Genomic DNA, 7079 nt, shown 5'->3' with positions numbered 1-7079 from the left:
CCAAGCTTCCAAAACAAATAGACCTCTGAAGAATTCTTCAAGTGTCTGTAAATTCTGGACACTTTAGAATCGGTTTACGCGTAGTATGAGTTAATGATTCATAAACCTTGTACACCATGTTCACAAAATAAGTAGGTTTGTCTTCGTAAACAGGTAGACCTTTTTGTCTCACAAAAAAAATAGATATTTACTCGTAAATAAGTAGACCAGGCTTCGAAAACAGATCGACCTCTCAAGAATACTTTAAGTCTGTGTGAATTCTCGAAACTTTCGAGTTGGTTTACGCCTATCATGAGGCACTGATCGAACAAAGTGTACACCATGTTCACAGAATAGGTAGGTAAGTCTTCGTAAACATGTAGGCTTTTTTTTCTCACAAAAAAAGTACACCTTTACTCGGAAATAAACAGACTAGGCTTCATAAACAGGTAGATCTCTCAAGAATACTTCAAGTCTGTGTGAATTCTCGAAACTTTCGAGTTTGTCTACTTGTTTACTAAGGCCGATTTACCTCGTTTTTCATACTAGCGTATATATCATCGATTCATTTTTCAGAATATAAGTAGACCTCTTTGATAGTAAAAACAAAATGCAATGCAGAACAAAATCCAAGTAGGAATGCAAGCTCAGTATGAATAAATCATCTCAAGTCTTTGCTCATCTCAACAACAATGCTGTATTGAATTGAATTGTTCCTGAGTACAATGATAATACAAGTAATTTGCTGCAATGTTACCAGTTACAGGAAACAAGCAAACTAACTAGAATAAAGGCAACAAGCTAAGTGAAAAAAAACGCGACAAATTAACTGGAGACTAACTGCAAACCAAATAGAATAAGAGCCACAAAGGCTAGGTGCTTACAACAATAATACGAAAGGGAAAGCAACGCAGAAAACTAGAGAAAAACAAGTCCTAACTAGAGAAACACCAGCTGCAACCGAAGAGAGGTCAATCACAAGATTACACATTCGATAAACTTCATTTGTCACCTTGCAAAATTTTCATTTGCAATAATATGCCCTCTGCTCATTGTTCATAACAGAAGTATCCATGCAAATTCTCAGTAACCTGCACTTCATCTTGCAAGGCCAATTTTCAGCAGCATCTATTGCCTGCAAGTCTGCGTAATAAGGAGCTTAAGAGCTAGTTACTAGTACGCATACAAGAGCTATGTCAATTGTCTGCAACTTTTTATTGCAACTCAAGCATTTCATTTTGGCAGCAATAAAAAAGACACCCTTATACAAAATATGATCAGCATTGCTGTAATCGGCAAGTGTTCAAAACCATTGAAGGTGGAAGCATAGCAGTAAACACAGGTATTGCAGAAGTGGGTTGTAGACAACTGTACTATTGCCCAAACTTACATGCATTTTACTAAATGAAATAAAGTGATCCAACAACATGAGTCAAGCATATATTACGGATAAGGATGAGGTTTCAATTAATGCATATGATATAGCCTCAGTTTCAGAATCTTCTAATCCCATGCCTGAAAAATTTGTGGATTCTGGGGAGTACGACTGATCTCACAATTTATTAAACAAACATTCACTTTCCTTCTATACTTAATTAACTCAATGAGTGATAAAAATTGAGATAAACACGGAAATTGTAATCTTTGACATGTTTACAGAGATAAAAGGGAAACTGACATTGGAGTAATTCACATTGGAACAACAAAAGTGCAGATGATATGCAACAAAAGTGCAGGCGAAGTCTTCATATGTTAAGGTGATCATTCAAACTTGCATATACAATCTGCCATACCCAATACATTATGAAAACATTTAAGTCGTTGTCTGGTATTGACAGTTCTCCAGACCAGTCTTCAACACATACTCTAACCAACCCATATGCCAAATGCACAGTCAAATTGTACAACCACTGCAATTATGAAATTGTAAGGATTACCTGAGGGTCTACCCAAATTGTGTTACACAAATTCTAATGTATTTTGTTCACCAATACACAAATCCCACAAAATTGAAGAAAACTCTAAGCAAGAATCCAACTGTTAAACTTAGAAAGCAAAGAGAGTAGAAACATACACATTAGTGAAGCTTCAAGGATGTGGGTTCTGTATAGATACTGATCCATCGGCGACATAGTCCCAAGCTTTTCCCCCTTGTTCTGCATCTTGACAATCCTCTTCACCACGTCCCTCAACCTGAGTCAAATAGCCAAGTTGTGTTGCTCGATTGAGGCCCGTAATCATGATGTTGATGTTGATTCAGACGTAGTACACTATTATTGGATACCAAAACAAAAAATCCATCTCATAAATCCGGGTTTCAAAGATCTGGGTTGTTGAGGCGAGCACTGCGGCGAGTGAAACGCCGTCTCGTGGCTCTCTTCGCCTTTAGAAGACGTCATCGGCGACGGCAAATCTAGGTTTTGAGGCGGCGGAGGCTGCAAATCGGGACTCGGTATCGTGGTTAGTACAGAGAGAGGAACTGAAATCTGGGATTTTAGAGAGAGTGAGAGTTGAGATCCTACTAAAAAAAACAGGGGTGTTTCTAAATGTATCAGTAAATTATTAAGTAGACCCAGTAAATTATTTACGCCCAAAAATTATAGAATCTGTAAGTACACCCAGCGACTTTTCAATAATGTCCTTTCTTTGTTAAACCCAGCAAAACTCACGCCCAAAACTCAGTCTCACACCTACTGAAACCCAATTTCTTTCTCGACTGAAGAACAAGGAAGAACAAGCTTCGGGAAGTTCTTCAATGTTTTTCAATACAAGCTAGAATCTTATTCATCAATACAGAAACCAAATCCAATGAAATTTACAAAATTCAAAAATGCAATTTCTACCTTCTCTAGTATCGATGACGATGTTAAGCCAGGTGGGCCAACCGGCGGCAACCTGCTCGACCTTGACATACCCCTGCAAATTACTCAACCGGAAACTCAACGGCATAATTGATCTTCTTCTCATTATTCAAATTGGAACTTGCTCTCCCGGACTCTCCCAACTCACTCGCTCCCACTCAATTCAATCCTTCCTTTCTTCTTATTCACCATTCCCCGACCCGGCTCAAACCGGATGCTCCAGCAAAAAAAAAAAAACGTAAAAACCTGAAATGCAGAGTACTGGGAATTTAGAGGGCGCACCATAAATGATGATGGGTAAACACACAAGGTGTGTATTTCATTTTGATGATGAGTTGTGTCACATCCCGACCTTTAAATTTTTATCTTATTTATTAGCTTGGTATTAATAAGAATTTTACCATCTCCGACAATGAGAGTATAATTTATTTGGTCTCTACAGGGGTTTTGAGGGACGATTATTTCGGAGGAATTATTCGTAGGAGGAAATGGTGACGACAGTAAAAATAGTAAATTTTAGCTAGTAAAAAGTAATTTTTAATAGGGTATTTTTTTAGGGTGTTAAATTGTTGGAGTTGGGTTTTAAGTGGGTTGACCGGTTTGGAAGCCCAAACCATTTTCTCTCTCTTTTCCCTCACTTCTCTCTCTTCCCTCCTGGTTTTTCCTCGAGCTCTCCCACTGCCAGGATTTTTCCGACGTTCGTCCGCCGCCATCCCGCCACCGCTAACCGCCACTCCGGTCCCAATCGGTCGGCCTCCGACCTAGCCTCCTTCCTAGACCGGTGGCCGCTCCCCTAGTGCTACCGTGAGAGAGAAACCAAGCCCAAAAGGTCCGGCTGCCCGTAGCTCTCCATCGCCGAAACTCCCTCCTCCGACCGCCATAACCGGAGCTACTTGGCTCTTTTGGAAGCTCTCCTCCCGTGCATCAATCCCTCCAAAGGTTTCACTCCCCTTTGGTCTAGGTAAGGAGATTTTGGTGTTGGAAATTCTAGGGCTCATTTGATGTTTTTGTTCGATTACCCTATCTAGGCTTAGAATTTGTGTTTGTGCTAGTTAGGAAAGTTGTAGAGGGGATTGAGAGGAAGATGTTGTTAAATTTTGGTAGGCATTGGAGGTCGCCGGAGTCGGCCTCTAGCCGCCGCTGTTTAGGGGATTTTTATGGTTTTAAATGTATAATATTAAGGGGAGTTTATTGATGTGAAGTGTAGAATTTTTGAAGGAGTTTTGGCTAGGTTTGGGATTTTTTCAAAGTTTGGTGAATATAGCCGTTAATGGGGTAGAATCAGACCGTCAGATTTTCCTTATTATTATTTTAGAATGTTGAAATAAATGAAATAAGGCTGTGGTTGGATTTTGACGTAAATCCGATAAGCTTAACCTTAGAAAGGGTAGTGGGTTAGGCGGAAGAGTTTTGGGTTATATATTTAAGTATTATTTATTCTGTAATTGAAGTTTGCTCCTAAGTATGGTTTTGTGCCAGGATTTGAGGAGACCTCACTTGAGTAACGAATTGGATTTCTTCGGGCTTATGCCTAAAGTTGTGAGTGGACTTTTGTTTTAATTAAAAGCATGCGATGCATTATATTGTTAATAAGTTTTTCTTCTGCTGAATTTATTGCTTTCTCTGATATTTGGCAATTTTCATCTTTTGGAGAGTTACCGAAAATGAGATTTTCGGTGGATATGTATATTGGATGTTTATGAGGATAGTATGTATATAAATAAATGCTAGCTAGCTATACGTGCTTTTCCACCATAATGAGGTAAAATTCTATTATGGTGTGACGTGAGCGTTGGACGCAATCGTTGTACCTCTATATAAATTTAGTAATTTATATAGAGAATATGTACGTATATATACACTCATGTTTTTCCGTCGTAATGAGGTAAAATTCCATTATGGTGTGACGTGAGCGTTAGACACAAACGTAGTAGCCTTGTATGAATTTCTATTTTTCTTATTCTTCATAAGAAATCATACAAGGAGTATGACGAGTGTAAATACATATATATATATATATAGTTTAGCCTGAGAAGCTATATTTTATTAAGTTTTGGAGACTGGTCGGAGCTAGTCATGTATTTGCCAGTTTGTGAGTAGAAAGCTTTGAGCTGTCACATGCAGCATAATTTCTATGGAAATTTAATTTAGGAAAGCATAAATATTTTCATTAAATTCATTTTTGTCCACTCACTCTAACGTTTGCAAATGTTTTCCCCTCGGCCCTTCATTTTAAAAATGCCCAGTTTGTAGGTTAGCTTTGTTAAGGTCGGGTGTACATGAAGAAGAGGCTTAGTCATTAGTATATAGCTTCCACTCATTTTTATATTTCTAGTGACAGGGCCCGCCCCAAATTTCACCCTGAAACTAGGAGTAAGTCGTGCGGGGACCACCTCCAAGGAAAATTTTATCTCATAAATGTCGAGCCTCTCAGGCTCTATAATATATGTATGTATTTACACACGTCCATACTCCCTATATAAATTCATGGGTCTATATAGGGCTACTACGCTCGCGTCCAACGCTCACGTCACGCCTTAATGCGGTGTTACACTACGCCATTAAGGTGGACAGACGGGTGTATAAATATGTGCCCATACCCCCTATATGAATTAAACACTCATATAGGGCTACTACGCTCGCGTCCAACGCTCACGTCACACCATAATGCGGCTATATGCTACGCCATTAAGGTGGACAGACACATATGGCTAGCTAGCATTTATATACATACTCTCCTCATAAATACATATTTATATCTACCGAAAATCCCAATTTCAGTAACTCTCCAAGAGAAATAAAAATCGTCAAATTAAAATGACGTCAAAATATTCCGCATGTTCTAGGATATTCTCTATGTGTGCCTTGGCCTTATGCCAATAGGATACGTAGTTAGACTAGATCTATGTATTCATATCCTTACCATATTGGTATTGTGTAATTCTCTATATAAATGGCTCCTATCAATGAATAAGATGATGATTCTCTTGCTATCTCTTTGTTTATCCACTTAATACTTCATCACGTTATCATGCACTTTGTTCTAACCCTAGAGCCAATAGCCCACCATTTTTTCTAAACCCTAAAAACCAAAACCCTAAAATCGGGCAGCCTTGTTTTTCCCGATTTCCGACCAAAATTCCGACTGTCCTCCACTGGAATTTTATATCCCCAGAAAGCTCTCTCCATCCTGGATCCAACGCCGCCGGACTCACCCTGAGAACCGGCCGGAAAGTCTCCGAACCGGCCGCCGGAAGATTCCAGACCGCCGCCGCTACCGACCACCGGTTCACCACCTTCCCTTGCTCCGATCAACCTGAAATTTTGACAGAAGCTTCCCCATCCAGAGCTGCTCCTCCTCTCAAATTTTCAGCCCCAAATTCGAAGTACAAGTAGGCGAAACGTTATTTCTCCTCTCGGCAGCCTCTAGAAAGGTATGTTTTGAAACCTTAAACTTTTCCAAGTTCAATAACTCGGGGAGGATAAAATCCTTTCCTCCCTTCTCCATCTCCATTCTATGCTTGGGATTTTGTGCGTGCAGGTACCCAAATCTTGGAATTTTATTCGCGGGTCAAGAGTGTGTTTGATCACTCTTGTTTCTTTGTCCGGGTTGTGTTTGATCAACCCCGACCTTTCACCAGATTGTGTTTGATCAATCCGAGGCCTTTTTTCGAATTGTGTTTGATCAATTCGCGGCTTTTCCGGATTGTGTATGATCAATCCGAAGGACAAACCATTAAAAGCATTATTTGTGACCTTTATCGAGTCTCATAATAGCTTGGTTTTGTATGCAAGAGCAACGTAACATTCTGCTCCTTTGAGTTTTGACGTACTCGATGCCTAAGGCGAATCTTCGCTTGGTATCTATGGAACCTTTCACTGGAAATGATTAAACCACATATTTTGACCCCCAGGCTAACAAGTCTAGATGCCGAGATTTCATATCTCCTGCGCTCAAAGTTTTTGACGCGCCACATCGACAAGCATTCAATGGCAATCTGTGCAAAAAGTAATGACCACAAAGTACTGTGGAATGCACTCATGGAGCGTTTCTTGAAACGTTCATATAACTCTACTTGTTGAGTTATTAGTCAAGTGGATTGCTCACCACCTTAATTGACTACATATTGTTGATGATCTTTTGTGGCATCATGATCCATAACCTTTAGCGGATTCGATCATCATCAAGTTCTCTAGGTCCTCCAAGTTGGTTTGAAATTACCAACGAGACTTGATTTT

At 39.6% G+C, this 7079-nt stretch overlaps 1 non-coding gene across 1 annotated transcript; it reads right to left on the bottom strand.

Annotated features, from left to right (window-relative positions):
- Positions 1-806: 806 nt before the first annotated feature.
- On the bottom strand, positions 807-2968 carry LOC101295005. Its single transcript, XR_185471.1, has 2 exons — positions 2054-2968; positions 807-1122 (listed from the first exon to the last, which is right to left on the bottom strand). It is a non-coding gene; the product is annotated as an uncharacterized LOC101295005 (transcript).
- Positions 2969-7079: the final 4111 nt, after the last annotated feature.

The sequence above is a fragment of the Fragaria vesca genome, unplaced genomic scaffold (assembly GCF_000184155.1).
Source record: "Fragaria vesca subsp. vesca unplaced genomic scaffold, FraVesHawaii_1.0 scf0513028, whole genome shotgun sequence".
Classification (NCBI taxonomy): domain Eukaryota; kingdom Viridiplantae; phylum Streptophyta; class Magnoliopsida; order Rosales; family Rosaceae; genus Fragaria; species Fragaria vesca.
This window is presented reverse-complemented; position numbering and strand designations above follow the sequence as displayed.